Source organism: Vombatus ursinus, unplaced genomic scaffold (genome assembly GCF_900497805.2).
Source record: "Vombatus ursinus unplaced genomic scaffold, bare-nosed wombat genome assembly UNPS02014798.1, whole genome shotgun sequence".
NCBI lineage: Eukaryota > Metazoa > Chordata > Mammalia > Diprotodontia > Vombatidae > Vombatus > Vombatus ursinus.
Genome location: NW_020954576.1, coordinates 78,721,207 through 78,736,725, shown reverse-complemented (window position 1 = coordinate 78,736,725; position 15,519 = coordinate 78,721,207). Strand labels below are relative to the sequence as shown.

The following is a 15,519-nucleotide window of genomic DNA, read 5'->3' as shown; positions in this document are numbered from 1 at the left end:
GGACGGGCCCAACCCTTGCACAATGCAAACGGCCTAACTATATTTACAGGCCGAGGAGGGAGGCGTGAAGAGGGAGGAGCAAGGAGCGTGGAGCGTGGGGAAGGGGCTAGGAGTGGCCCAAGAAGAGCTGCCTCCCATTGGCCTTGCGTCTCTCAGTTCTCGCTCCTGATTGGCCCAGGAGCCAGAAGCCCGGGCTCGGCGCACTGCTCGCGGCTCGTGGCTCGCAGCTTCCTCTACGCTCCGGGCGCGTGCGGCTGCCCGGGTCCATGTTCCGAAGGAGGAAGTGGCGCCGCCAATCGGAGCGACCCGGAGGGGCGGTGCTTACGGCCGTCCCAGGGTCTCGCGCGGCGCTGCTGGAGAGTTGGTAAACATACTCCTGAGCGCGTGCTGGATCCACAGTGCTGAGTGGGAGGAAGGGTGTGCGCAGGCAGGTGCGGGGCTGCAGGAGGCGGAGGCGGGCTGCTGACCTCCCCAATCCCAGGTAAGGCTGCAGCCCCGTGCGCTTGCTGCATGCACCGCTGCAGGGAAAGGAGAGCCCCCGCCGCAACCGCAGCCGCAGCCTCCGCAGCCTCCGCGCCCCTCCCGGCATCCGTCCCCTCTTGGTGCCTAGGATCCGGCTGCCGCTGCTGCTTCCTTCCCCGGGGGCCCCCGGTGGGTCTCGTCCGCGAGGCTGGCAGTCGTCAGGTGCCCGAGCCCCGACCCTGGAACGCCTGGAGACACCGCGCTGCAGCCCAAGTTGATGACCAAGTGCAGTCGTTCCTCGTTCCTCCCCCGCACCTCCGTGGCCAGTGCCTGGGGGTGCGGTTCCCCGCTGCCCTTTACGAATTCCGCTTTCCTCTTGAGCTCTCTGGTCCCAGGCCCAGGCTCTAGCCTCTGACCTTCAGTCCCTTCTGAGAGGCGCCCTGTCGAGTTTGAACAGGTGAAGCCCAGCCCCGGGTGGGCGAGCCCGGGAGGAAGAGGCTCTCGGGGGGGAAAAATAGTTCTCATCTTTTCTCTTCGACCTGGTAATGCCTGGTGGAGGTGGGAGCTGCCCTCCACGCTTGAGCCATGCCCATGCCTCGTCCGCACCTCCACAGCTAGCTTTGCCAGGCCATCCTGCCCTCAGATTTCTGGCAGGAGGGCACGCCTGGCAGTTGGCACTCCTCGCCCCCGTAGACCTAGATGAGGGTGAAGGTTTTGTGTGCCCCTTTCCTCTCCTTAGGATCTGGATCTTGGACCCTCCCAGAAGACTAGTCTTCTGTGGTCTGAGAACTGGTCCCAGAATTTGGAATAAGGAGAATACTCGCTCCTACGCTTACTAGTTGTTGTAACCCTGGGCAGGATGTGTAATCTCTTAGCTGCAGTTTACTCACCTGTAAAGTGGAAATGCTTGCACTGCCTACCTCACAGGGTTTTTGTGCGGGAAAAGCATGCTTTGAGGATCTACATAAATATGTATATTTAAGTGCTTGCTTTTTTTTGTTTATTTGTTTTATCCACTGGGCCATCGAGCTGCCCCTAAAATGCATGGTTGAAGAACTGGGAAAGAGTGAATGTCACGGCTTCTTTTTTGCCAGAGGACTTGAAAATGCATTCATGCCAACCTGCTGGTTGTTGTGCTGTAAAAGGACAGACTGAGCTGGTAGGGGATTGAGAGACTTACTCAGAGACTGTGGCAGAATGTCCCTTCTTGGAGAGGAGGGACAGCAGGGTGGCTGTGGAGACGAATGACTCCTCACTGGTCAAGCCCAGAGCCTAGAACACTTAAGCTAAGTCTTAAGAAATAGGAGAAAAAAATTAAACAGTAGACACAGTTATTTTTATTATTGACTTACCCTCCCTTGTGTATCCTACAAGATAAGTGAGAAGGTCCATTGTCCTTGTACCCACTTAGGTTCATGGATTTATAGATAGAAGGGATTTCATCTAGTCCAGTGCTTCTTAATCTTTTTTGTGTGCATGTGTGTCATGGACCTCCTGGGCAGTCTGGTGAAGCCTGTAGATCAACTCTCAGAGTATGATTTTAAATATTTAACATTTCAAATATTTAAAATACAAGTGTGTTTTAAAATATTTAAAATAAATTTCATAACATAAAAAAGGAAACCAGTTGTATCAAAATAGTTACCAAAAATATAAAAAAAAAAGTTCATGGAACTCGGGTTAGCAACCCCTATTGTAGTCTGTCTCTCTTATTTTGCAAAAGAGGAAGCTTAACCCCAGAGGATTTAATTGACATGGCTGGGGTACACAAGTAGTAAGTGGCAGAGCTGGGATCTGAACCCAGGTACCCTGATTCCCAAATCTACTGTTCTTTCTTCTGTCATGCTATTCTACTTTACAATTTTTTTTCTTTCTAAAGTAAATGTTTTGGGGCAGCTAGGTATGTATAATAATTCTTGTTGTAGAGATTGAATGTGTAAAGAACAGTGGAAGGGGCAGCTAGGTGATAGAGCACAGGCCCAGGAGTGGGGGAGGACTTGAGTTCAAATTTGGCCTCAGACACTTGACACTTACTGTGTGACCCTGGACAAATCACTTAACCCCATTGCCTAGCCTTCCCCCCAAAAAATGTTTTATTGATTCTCTTTTAAAAAATAAATAAATTTATTTATTTAAAGTTTTCAACATTCACTTTTATAAGGTTTTGTTCTAAATTTTTCCCCCTTCATCCTCCCTACCGTTCTCAAGATGGCATGCAATTTGATATAGGCTATACATGTACAATCATATTAAACATATTTCCACATTAGTCATATTATGAAAGAAGAATTAGAACAAAAGGGGAAAACTATGATAAAGAAAAAAACAAAAAAAGAAAATATGCTTCCATCTGCATTCAGACTTCATAGTTCTTTCTCTGGATGTGGATAGTATTTTCCGTCATGAGTCTTTTGGAATTGTCTTAGATCATTGCATTGCTGAGAAGAGCTAAGTCTATTAAAGTTAGTCATTGCCCATTGTGGCTGTTACTGTGTACAGTGTTCTCCTGATTCTGCTCACTTCACTCAGCATGAGTTCATGTAAGTCTTTCCAGGTTTTTCTGAAATCTGCCTGCTCATCATTTCTTATAGCACAATAGTATTCCATTATAGTCATATACCATAACTTGTTCAGCCATTCCCCAATTGATGGGCATCCCCTTAATTTCCAATTCTTTGCTACCACAAAAAGAGCTGCTATAAATATTTTTGTATGCGTGAGTCCTTTTCCCTTTTTTATGATCCCTTTGGGATATAGACCTAGCAGTGGTAAAACTGCAAAGGGTATGCAGTTTTATAGCCCTTTGGGCATAGTTCAGATGCTGTCCAGAATGATTGGATCAGTTCACAACTCCCCCAACAGTGCATTAGTGTCCCAGTTTTCCCACATCATCTTCAGCATTTATCATTTTCCTGTTTTGTCATGTTAGTCAATCCGATAGGTGGGATGTGGTACCTGAGTTGTTAATTTGTATTTCTCTAATCAAATACAATGCTTTTTCTCAAGCCTTCAAGGAACCTTTCCAAGGAGTAGTGGAGGCTAGCAGAAGAGAATGAAAGAAAGATGAGAGGATTAGGTTTTGACCTCTGTAGTCTGGAAATGTCTGGAAAGTGCCTTTGGGTGGGACTTCAGGCTTAGGTTACAGCTGTGACTTTGCACCTGGTGAAGTGGGTGAAAGCAATGTAGGGTTTTGATCACCTGACTGTACTGTGCAAATGGTAGACCAGTTCTCTTTCTGGGGCTTAAAGTAACCCAACTATAGTTTTATTTTTGCCTCACTGGCTACCCAGCCAGTAGGAGTAGGGAAATGGCTGCTGCTGTCAAAAGGACCTTTTTAAAAAAGCTTTGCTGATGGCTTTTTGCTTTTTCTGCCCCAGTATTTCCTTCCTTGTAACCAAGAAAAACAATTAAGACAAACCAGTTGACACAGCATCTGACTGTGTAAGCAAGATAGGGCCAGTAGTCAGTCTTCACATCTCTGAGATGAGAGAAGTGTAGTTTTTCATCTGTTCCCCTGGGTCTAGATATTGATCCTTACAAGTTAGTCTGAGTTCATCTGCCTTTTAGTGTTGGTTTTGCTTATGTTATTGTAGCCAATGAAACAGGCATATTTTGAGGCTTTCCCAGGGTTCTCTGGCACAGGGTGAATGTCCCCCCCAGTAATGAAGATGCTGTTGCTCTGAGGAGGATAGGTACCCTGGCATATTAACTAACTTAGGGGTTGGCCCATAGGGAAAGGAGCATCGTTTCTATGTTTGGGAGGATGGGCAGTCTTCATCAGGTTTCCTGGGTGTCCTAAATGGGAAGAATAAGGATAGGGGGGTTGTTGAATTTCTTTTACAGAGTTTTGTATTTGTGATAAGTGACCAATGTTCTCCAGCTGTGATAAGTAGGAGGATTCGTTCTATCTTTATTGATTCAGGGAAGCCTGGGAAGATTTGAATGGCATAGAGGGAAGAAAGGAGAACCAAAAGAACTAGGTGCCAACTATGTTAGCTGCCCTTCTGTAGCTGAAGACAACAATAATATCAACATATCTGTATTATGTACAGAGTAAGGAAGGTCAGGAGAGATCACAATGTGGAGGACAGTGTGGACACTCCTTTGGGGAAAGTCAGCGTGCACATCCTTTGGTGGGGAGGGGTAGTGTACTGTCATGAAAATCTCTCCTTTTTTGTTTGTTTCAAGTATGCCTGTACTTGTCAGTAGAAACCAAAGTAAAAAAAAAATTAAGTTTTTATTGAGCAAGACTGTTCTCTTCCCTTTGGGTGAATTCTATATATCAAAGTAATACATAACTGCTCTCTCTCCCAAGGGGTATTACAGTAGTAACACTCACTGCTACGGGACAGAATATATGTGAACAGGGTCAAGTGGGTAGTATTAGGTGTTTAAATATCCTGTTATCTCTCAGTTATCTATAAATGGATTAGCCATCTTGGCTCTGGAGTCTTATCCCTTACTTCCTTCTACCTTCTGGCTCTCTGTTGGTGGGATTGCTGTGGGAGGCTTTGTCTGAAGAGGGCAAGGGCCTGAATGAGTTTTCCAAAGCCAAGGTCAGTCAGAAGAAAATCTGTACTACTTCTATACTCCCATGAGCGTAGCTTGTCAGGAGTTCATTGGGGCTGGATGGTGGCACATGAAGTCCAGACAACCTGATGCTTATGGCTGATGTAGATTGTGGGCTAGTGGGAAGAAGAGATTTGGAGTCAGCTCCTGATTTGGCTCTTTATTTCTCTTCTCTGGGCCTCAGTGTTTTTTTTTTTTTATCATCATCATCATCATCATCATCATCACCACCACCACCATCATCACCCCACCACCATCACCACAGTAACTAGCACTCATAAGATAAAAGGGCATAGTTATGCCATGCTTGTGCAAGAAAAAATACCACCCCATACACTATCCTCAGATTCCTTAGAGCTTATTTATCCTTTCACGGTTTATTAAGGGTTTTCATGTGAGGGTATCAGGTTAGTTGGATGCTCCATTCTTGAGCAGCTGCAGTTGTCCACATAAGAACTAGGAGAGGAGAGGGTTGAGGGCTCTTGCCTCCAGGGTGGGGGCTTGCTGTCGGAGGATCTATTATTGGGACACTCCAGACATAGCAGAATAACTTTACACAGAGAGCCTGAACCGTGGAGTCACTTTTGTTGCCAGCTGAAATAAGAGCCATGTGCTGTTAGAGGTGTCTTGATTGGATTGTAGTCCCTGAGAAGAGTGCCAATGTGCCTCTAAAATACCACTCAAGAACTTCAGAAAGCACTTCTCCCAGGGAGAGGTGGAGGGGAATGAGTGTAGAGGGCTGAAGGAGCTACCCTAATTCTTTCTCTATGTACAGAATTAAGACTAAGCACCCGCCTGTAGGGCATCTAGTTGCTTTACATGATGATATTTCTCTTAAAATACAACATTTGCTAGGAGAGCCTAGATTCGGGATTTCTCTAAGCCTAAAATGGGCCTGATAAGTGTCTGTCCATCAGTCAACAGATATTTTTTCATTAATCATCTTCCAGAGTGCAAAGCACTATTCTAGCTCTGTGATCCAGGCTTATAAAATGTAAAGTCGAGGTATATATTTAGCCACATCCATGTATTTCTCTTTGAGTGGCTTGAGTTGTGTCTGACTCTTCGTGACCCTATTTGGGCTTTTCTTGGCAAAGATACTGGAGTGGTTTGCTGTTTTCTTCTACAGATCATTTTACAGGTGAGGGAACAGGCAAACAGGGTTAAGTGACTTGCCCAAGGTCACACAACTAGTAAGTGTTTGAGGCTGGATTTGAACTCAAGTCACCTTGACTCAAGGCCTTGCAGTCTATCCACTACACCACCAAACTGCCCTGTATGAAAGTTCTTTATTTCAGATAATGGAGAATGGAGTATTTTTTCCCACCTGCTCTACCGCATAGCGGGACATATCAGAGGACTCGAGAAGAATATATTTATATCTTGTTTTTCTCATACTCTATACTTTTTTTTTTTTAACCAAACCTGTGATTTCCCTGTAATGAACTTCTTTTCTCATCTGCCCTGCAACAAAGAGTCTTGGAGAGTTGCCTGAAGGTGCTAAAGGTTGAGTGACTTGACCAGGGACACAAGCCAGTCTCTGTCAGAGGTGGGATTTAAACCTAGGTCTTGCTGACTCTGAGACCAGAGCTGTAGCCATTACCCTACTCTGCCGTGCTACACGTGACCTCATGTTAAAGTACAGGGAAATCATCCTTAGCTCCTTCATTGAAGTGGCCTGATCGAAACCTCAAAAAACTGCAAGGTTAGACTTGGTCTAGGTGCTTCCAGCCCTCAAAAAGAACTCTTAAAAGCACCATCGTAATTCTCAGAATTGATTGGTTCTGATTGGTGGTTCATTTATTCTCTTCTAGATGGGGGGGATGATCAGGGAAGGCTTTCAGGAGAAAGGAGTTAGAATTGGGCCTTGAAGGATGGGTCAGATTCCAAGAGAGAGATTTGGCAGGGAGGACATTGTAGATGGAAAGTGCTGGTGCAAATGGCGGGTTGGCCATGCAGAGGCAGGGGAGCCTAAGCTGTTTGTGTTTGGCTGGAGACTGGCTGTGAGTGTAGAGGCATGATGAGAGAGAATGGATGGGGATTGGGTAGGTATGGAGAGCTTTCCCTCTGCTTCTGAGAGGAGACCTTAAGCAGCACATGGGTTGCGATTGACCGGAAAGCTGAATATCTCAGAATAGTCTGTGGTCAGTTGTGCCTCTTTGGCATTTCATTTTATCACTTGGCACAGGGGCCTGGTGGAGTTTGACTCATTGCTTGCCCACTCCTGGCCCTTCAGCTCTGAGTTGTTGTCATCCCCTGTCTGCTCTCTCACCAGTTCTCCTGCATTGGCTATCCCATCGTTCTTTCCAGCTGTCAGCCTGGGCTCTTATCCTAGCTCTAAACCTATCTACCGTTGCATTCTGGAGGACTGTATACATAGGGCATAATTCCTTTGGTTTTGTTAGAATTGGGGTCACCCTAACCCTCTCTCCCAAATTCTAGTCTTGTACGTTTGTATTTCCTTAGAGGCCAAGGTCATCATGCTTATGATTAAAATAATTACTCTGTAGCACAGTTGCACTCAAAACTTTGTGGTCCCTTACACTCTTAAAAATCATTGAAGACCTCAAAGAGCTTTTGTTTATGAGGGTTGTCTCTATCAATACTTAGTGCATTAGCAATTAAAACTGATAAAAAATTTTGAAATATTAATTCATTTAAAAATACAAACTTATTACATATTAACATAAATAACATTTTATAAGAAAAATAACCATATTTTTAAAAAATTTAGTGAGAAAAGAGGCAAATGTAAATTGCAAATTGCTTTTGCACCATGAGTGCAAATGTTAATACTGTTATTTCAGAGTAAACCATCAAATTCAAAAGAGTTATTCAGTGCTTTTAATGTTTCAGCACTACTTTAATTGCTGCCGAGCATTCACATAAAAGGAGATCTGTGCTGTTATAGGAATATAAGCAAAACAGCAAGTCTGACCACATCTATAAACTTGTTCATTTATAAGGCAAAAGTACGGTTCTGCAGATGAGATATTAACTCAGTGTTCATGTTTGCAGATCAATCTTTAATTCACATATAAGCTTCTGGAATACTCCACCCTGCGCTCAGAAGAGAATGAGAGTGAAAAATGGAAGTAAAATCTTAGTGTTATTATGAAAATAGTTTTGACCCTGCAGAGACACCCTGAAAGGGGTCCCTGAGACCCTACTTTGAGAATTGCTGTTTATTTAACCCTGAATAGCTCCTCTTCCTTCTTTCCCTGTGGAGGTGAGGGAAGATTAGCACACATGTATGCAAAGGGTATTGTACTTCTTTGCACACTCAAATTTTTACAGTTTTTACTTTTCTAATGCCCTGCCTTCTTTTATGCAGAGCATGCATTGATTTTTATTCTGTTATCCAGGAGGTGGCTGATTGACCTTCTCCTTGCCCTTCAAGTTTTATTTTTTGGTTTGAGAAATTCCTTTGAAATGTTCAAGTCGTTTAAAGTTAAAATCCAAAGAGGGTGTTGTTAACACTAGAAATTGGTTGCTTCTTGGCAGGTTTTCCCATTGGCATCTTTCCTAGCTCAAAGGAGGGTGAAGGTATGAATAAATTGCCTTGTAACTTGTAGGTAGGGGTGGTTACTGTTTGACTGGACTTTGTAGCAAACATTTCAAGTCTTTCTGTAGTTTTTTAAAAAGTAGTAACTTTTGCTCTTTGGCTTGTTAACCACATTAGAACATTAGATAAAACCATAGCTGATTACCTCATTATAGTTCAGATTACCTGTACTTTCCTGTTCAGACTTGTAGTCCAGACTTAATAAGCAGGATGTAAATTTTCCTCTTGAGAAACAACTGTGTCTTTTGTTTCTGTTTCTTTTCATTCCTTCCTCAAAACTTTACATTGATGCCAGGGACAGAAGTGAGCAAATCTCAAGGTCATTTCTGTGGTGGACTCTTTGCTCTTTTTTCTGTATTTTCTGGGGGTCGGGGGAGAACTTTTTATTTTTAATTTTTGGTTTTGTTAGTGTATTTTTTACACTGTAATAGTTTTCCAATAGCTCTTCCTTATAGCAAACAGAAAAAGTTAAGCTTAATGTGTAGCAAACTCTTCAGAGAGATGACACCACTTTTTTCTTGTTGAGGGTCTTTCAGAACAGATCTTCCTAAATGAGAGATTGAGCAGGGACTGTTGTTTGCCTTTCTTTGTTTCCTCAACACTTAGCATAATGCCTGGTACATATTAGGCACTTAATAATGTCTTGTTGACTAATTGGCACTGGTGCTTTTTGAGTCTTGCTTATTGTGGATGGAGAATGCTACCTTTGACTATTCCCTGTGGTTGAGCCTTTTCCCCTTTTCAATATAATATAAAGGGATGCAGAGGGATTGGCACTTGCCCAGAGTACTTTCAGACATGGTATTCTGCCTTTCTGACGTGGGTGAAGGGATGTGTGAATGTTTGTATGTGTGATAATTGCTGTATTGTGTGTGACTGTCTGATTTCTTTATATACCTTCTGTGTTTCCCTTATCCAGGATATAGTCTCAGTGATTGGTTTTTAAAACTGTTGGGTTTAGTCACTAGCCTCAGTTTCCTCATTTGTAAAATGGAGTTGATAGTCTTTTGGCAAAATTATGGATTGAGAAAGTTCTTTTTAAACCACTTCTCTCTTACCACCTCAAAACAAAAAGAAACGTGCCCATTAGAAGAATAACAAAAGCAAGAAGAAACTAGAGGAAGCAGGTTACCATAAGACCATTAGTTACTACAGAGTTGCCTTATCCATTTGCTTCTCCTAGCTGTGCCCAGTGTTCCTCCAGGGACTGGTTCCCTGGCTCTGCGGCCCAAACTCTGTGTGGTTGTGATTATGTTTAGCCTTTTCTCTACTAAGGATTGTTATCAGCTAGACTCTGCTGACCACTCCCCATGCCTTTGTGGGTTGAGGTCCATGAATATTACCAGTCTCAGGGGTCTGCCTAGAACCGGGGAGATTACTGCCTGAGGGAAGAACCCGGAAATATGGAGCATGTTACATTAGAGAAGGGAAGGGGCTTATGGCAGAAGGCTGGATGAAAGGTGAATTGTAAGTCTGTCTGTGGATTGAGTCTTCCCTCAGAAGTGACCCAGCCCATAGTGGAAGGAGATCATAGAATTAGTCCAACCCAAGCGGTCTGGGAAGCTGTGAATGGGAAGCATTCAACAGTGCTGGGTCTGTCTACTTCAGTTCTACTAGTACAGAAGGGAGAGGGACTTCTGGAAAGAAGGGCAAATATAGGAAGTGCTTCACAGAAAAACCATCGGAGAGTCTTGATGAGATAGGCATAATGAGCAAACAAGCTAGATACGCAGCCAGCCTGATAAATAAGTGTTACAGATTGGGAGAAATAGACAAAGAAATCTCTAAGGAAAGGGAACATATTGCAATTGTCTCTCTCTCTCTCCTCTCTCATGACAGTGGGTTAACTGTAAGAACCTCCTGAATATTTCTGAAGAGCAATAAAAGAATTAAAAGGACAAATAATAGAAATAAGGGTGTAAACGAACTCAGGAACTCAAAGAAGAAATTAGTAAGACAAACAAGGAGAGTGGAGAATTTAGAACAAGTGACATTTGACTTGGGCTTCTTTGAAAAAGAGTGACAGGTAGTTGATTGAGAACTTAAAACAAGTCACTTTAAGGGGAGAATGCACTCTTCAGGAGAACTTTTCTGAGAAGGGGTTATATTTCTTAGGACTGCTCATTTAGGGCTGGGAATTGCTGGGACAGTAGGGGCATCCAGCCAAGAGGTTGGACAGATAGAATAGGCTTATGAACAAGTATGGAGGGAGCACATACTGACATTAGGATCACAATGATAAAAAATAAGATATACTAAGAAAAGTCAGTATCTTATTCATTTTTCATAAAAAATTATGATATATATAAACATAATATGATGAAGGAAAAGGCAGGGAATAGGACTGGGCCCCACTATTTAAGATACGACATTTCCACCTCCCCCTCAGCCCTACTGTCTCCCACTGAATTTAAGAATTCTGAGAAAGGAACACAATAAAGAATGTTACTCAAACTAAGAGATTAGATGTGGGGAGGGCTGGGGAGGAACTGATATCCTTATGTGTGGGAGGGAGATAAAAAGAATGTCCATAATCTAAACTAAAGAAAACTAAAAAAATTTGGGATTGTATTGGGAGTTTAGGAATCCGTGGAAGGAGACCAGGATCAGATTAGTGTAAACAAAATAGAACTCAGAATTAGCACTGGAAATAAAGAGCTTAATAGAAGAAAGCATAGATTTAATACTTACAACCTTTAATGTGAATAGTTCAAACTTCTCAATAAAATGACAGAGAAAATGAAAGAATGAATAAAAAAAACCTGACAATTTGCTGCATTGAAGAAAAACATTGAAAAGATACAGATACATAGTGAAAATGAGGTTCTCGAATAAAATGAATCTTGCCTCAAACAAATCCTGAAAAGCAGGCAGTACCATCATGATTTCAGGCAAGGCAACAATTAAAGTTGGTAAATTTACAAAAAATCTATGTGTTTAAAAGTGCCATAGATAGTAAAACAATGTCATTACCAAATATGTGCACACTAATGGCACAGAAGAGACAGTGATATTATTACAATAATGGGGGGTGCTTGAATGTTCACCCTTCAGAGCTGGATAAATCCAACAGAAGTATAATCAGGAAGGAAAATACTAGAGGTGAGCAGATTGCCAGAAAAATTGGAGCTGAAAGATTTGAGGTGGTTTCTGAATGTGAATATTAAAGAATACCCATGGGTCTCAGCATTATAAAATGGTTCGTGTTCTAGTACATAAAAAAGTTAGAAAAAACAAGCCCATCATCTGTAGACCATAACTTAGTAATAAATAAAATGTACAGACCCAAATGGAGACTAAGAAATGCTGTCCTAAATACCTAATGGGACAAGAAACAAACAGATCATAGAAATAATAATTTTAAAAAGAATGATAACTGTGAGACAGCATACATAAATTTATGGAACATAGTGAAAGTAGTCCTCAGAGGAAAATGTTTATTTTTTAAAACATACTAACAAAATTAGAAAAACAAAGATCAACTAAGCATGGAATTAGAGACTATAAAGTCAATAAATTAACCTTGAAATAAGCACAAAAGAAATCTTGAAAATTAGAAGAAAGAGAAAATTGAAATTAGAGACTTGAATTGATAGCTGTTTCCAAAAAGGGCTTTCTTTTGTTTAATAAAATCAATGACACTTACTAATTAGATTCCCAAAGAGAAGTAAATCATATTCTAAAAATAAAAAATAAATGAGGTGAGTTCACAATGAATAGTGGGGAATTTTTTTAAAAATTAAAAATTACATACTTTTGAAAGTGAGAATTTCTAAAGGAAATGGAAGAGCATTATACAGAGCATATATAAATAAAGCTTAAAATAAATAATAAGAAATAGAGATATTAAATGCCCTAATACCAGAAGGAAATCAATCTATAAACGAATTATCAAAAAATCCTCTAAGGCAAACTCACAAATTCTATTAAACATTTAAAAAATTAATACCTATGCTACAAAATTGTTCTCAATAATAATGAAGAAGATGCTCTATCAAACTCCTTTTATGAAACAATTATAGTACTAATACAGACATCAGAAATATATAAAGAAGAGATGAATTATAAACCAACATCACTAATACTATTTAAAAATTTTTAAATACAATCTTAATAGTATATCAAAGTATATTAAAACATTTTGTTATAGTTAAATTTTGTTTGTAATACACAAATATGGTTCAGTGTTAGGAAAATTAGCATAACAAATAAAAATCATGATTATATCACTACATACACAAAATCTTTGACAAAATGCTCTACTCTTCAAGGTTAAAAATCCTGTAAAACATAGGCATGCAAAGACCTTTTGTCTTAATATGATCAAAATGATAGATGATCAAAAAAATTCTTCTAAGACCAGAAGCTAGCATTATTTACCATGGAGAAACACTGGAAATTTTCCCGTTAAGTACAGGGGTAGTACAATGATGCCTCCTCCTGTCCCATTGCTTGATTTATGCCATGGAAATGTTTGCTGTAGCAAAAAAAAAAGGGGGGGGAGAGAGAAACAATAAGTTGAAAATACTGAGAGCAATGACGAAAAATTAACCCCATTCATAAATTACATAATGCTTTACTTGGAAAACTCCTTAGAGAACCATGCTCAAGGTGATTGATAGTTTCATTGAAATAGCCTGGAGTCCAAGGGTGGGGAACCTGCATCCTCAAGGCCACATATGACTCTCTAGGTCCTCAAGTTAAGCACTTTGACTGAATCCAGACTTCACAGACCAAATTCCCTTAATAAAAGGAAATTAGAAATGAAAATGTCTTAGCATTATTAGATAGCAAACTGTAGTATAAAGCAATCAAAACTGGTACTGGCTAAAAAGTAGGAAAATAGATCAGTGGAGTAGACTGGGTAAACAAGACAGGCAGTCAAATGCAGTAACCTAATGTTTGATAAAGGCTAGAGAGATGGACTCTCTTTTTAAAAGAGCTGTTGAGAAAACTGGAAAGCAGTCTGACGTGGGGAAGATGGGTTTAGATCAGCATCTTACACTGCGTACCCCACAGTAAGCCCCTGATGGTTGAACAGCCTAAGTAGAAAAGGTCACTTCATGAAAAAATAGAGGACAACAGAAGGAGATATATTTTAGAACTATCATTAGGGGTAGAATTTATGATCAAATTTAGAGGTAGGGAAGCATAAAAGAGAAATTAGATTGTATAAAAATTAAAGCTTTTGTACAATAATGACATTAGCAAGTATTAGAAGAGAAACTAGGAAAATAATAGAGGAAAGTCTGCCTCAAAAATTGCTGATGGAAGCCTGGTTTCCAAGATCTCTTTGGAACGGATACAAATACAAAGTGTCCCGTAAGTCTTGGTGTAATCATTAATGGTTTAAAATTGCATCAAGACTTTTGGAATGCCCTGAATCCTACAGTCAACTATTTTTCTATAAATAAGTGGTCAAAGGAGATGGACAAAAAGACTTTCAAAGAGGAAATGCAAACCATCAGTAGTTGTATGAAAAAGCCAGCTCAAACTGGCTTCTGGGAGCTGATTATTAAATCTTCAGTGTGAACATTTACACATTGGAAGTAGGCAAATGCTACAGGCTGCTAAAGTGGTCCATGACATCAAAAAAGTTAAATACTCCCAGGAGAAAGGGGAGGGGGATGGGAGGAGGAGGAGGAGGAGAAAGGGGAAGAGGGAGGGAAAGAGGGAGAAGAGAGAGAAGAGGAGAGGTTGGAAGAGACTGAGGGAGAGGGAGGGAGGCAGGGAGAGAAGAAAAGAAGGGAGGGTAGGGGAAAGATGGGATATTTTGGTTTTTCTCTTTTTCCAGTTCTTCTTTTTCTGAGACTTTAACTGAAGAGGGGTTAATTCCCTTGAGGAGACTTCGAGACCCGTGGTTCGCTGTTGATAGGTACTGGGTGTAAATTACAGCTCACACTTATATTGTGCTTGAGAGTTTACAAAGTGCTTTATATATCTTCTTTTATTTGACCTTTCCAGTGATTATGTGAAGTAAGTATAGAGAGATTATGTGACCTTTTCAAGATTGCCCATTAGTAGGGCTGGGTTCAAGTCTACTGTATCACATTACTTTTCTAGAGATTATATAGTAAAGGAAAGAAGATAGGCAGAATTCCTCTTGTCCAGTTATTTTTTGGGATAAAGATATCTTTGATCTTCTAAATGAAGCTTTTCCTCATCTCCCCCAAGTGCTAGTGTTCTCTTTTCCAAACCACCTTGTATTTAATTACTGCGTATGAATTTATTCATTTTATGTTTTATGCTGCATATTTTTTAAAAGTACATGTCTCTCATTAGAATGCAAGCTTTTTGCGAGTAGGCATTGTTTCATTCTTTATATTTATTCCACCGTATCTAGCAAAGTACCTGGTATATAGTAGACCATTAATAAATGTTTGTTGATTGATTTCTGCCTGAGGTCTAAAATATTGAATCCCTCCTTCTGAATGTTAGTGCTCTGTTATTCTTGAATGAGAGGTCTGTAAAAAACCAAAATATTTGCACTGAGTGGTAACTGGCGTCCTTGACATCCTCCGCAATAGTTGACTTGCCCAAGGTCACATGGCTTCTTAGAGCCAGAACTAGAACTCAGGTCTCTTGATTGCCAGTTCATTGTTCTTTCCACTACACTGCCAGGAAGGTTAATACTGGATAGTTTAATTTGAAAGGAGTAGTCAGAAGGATAGGAGTTAAGTGGCAGAAAATGTGATCAATTCTTAGCAAAACTTCTATAACTTGCTAATAAAGGGATGGTTTATGTGCACTTGGAAAGGGAAACAGCAGTCATTACAAGAAGCTATACTGGATGAATCTCTTTCCTTTTTTTTTGGCCAGGCTTCCTAGACTGGTAGATTGGGGAACAGCATACACATGCTATACTTGTATTTTAGCAGAGCATTTGAACAAGATGGATGTGGACGGATTATAATCCATGTAGG

The 15,519-nt window shown here is 40.9% G+C and overlaps 1 protein-coding gene across 2 annotated transcripts in view; it reads left to right on the top strand.

Annotated features, from left to right (window-relative positions):
• Positions 1-345: 345 nt before the first annotated feature.
• LOC114049713 (atypical kinase COQ8A, mitochondrial-like) overlaps positions 346-15,519 on the top strand; it is a 76,386-nt gene continuing 61,212 nt past the window's right edge. Inside the window, exon 1 of one of the 2 annotated variants that reach the window (XM_027871077.1) lies at positions 346-481. The gene's annotated coding sequence lies outside the window, so the exon portion shown is untranslated. Of the gene's footprint in view, positions 482-710; positions 920-15,519 lie in introns of those variants that run through there. The other variant, XM_027871079.1, reaches the window with a different exon arrangement.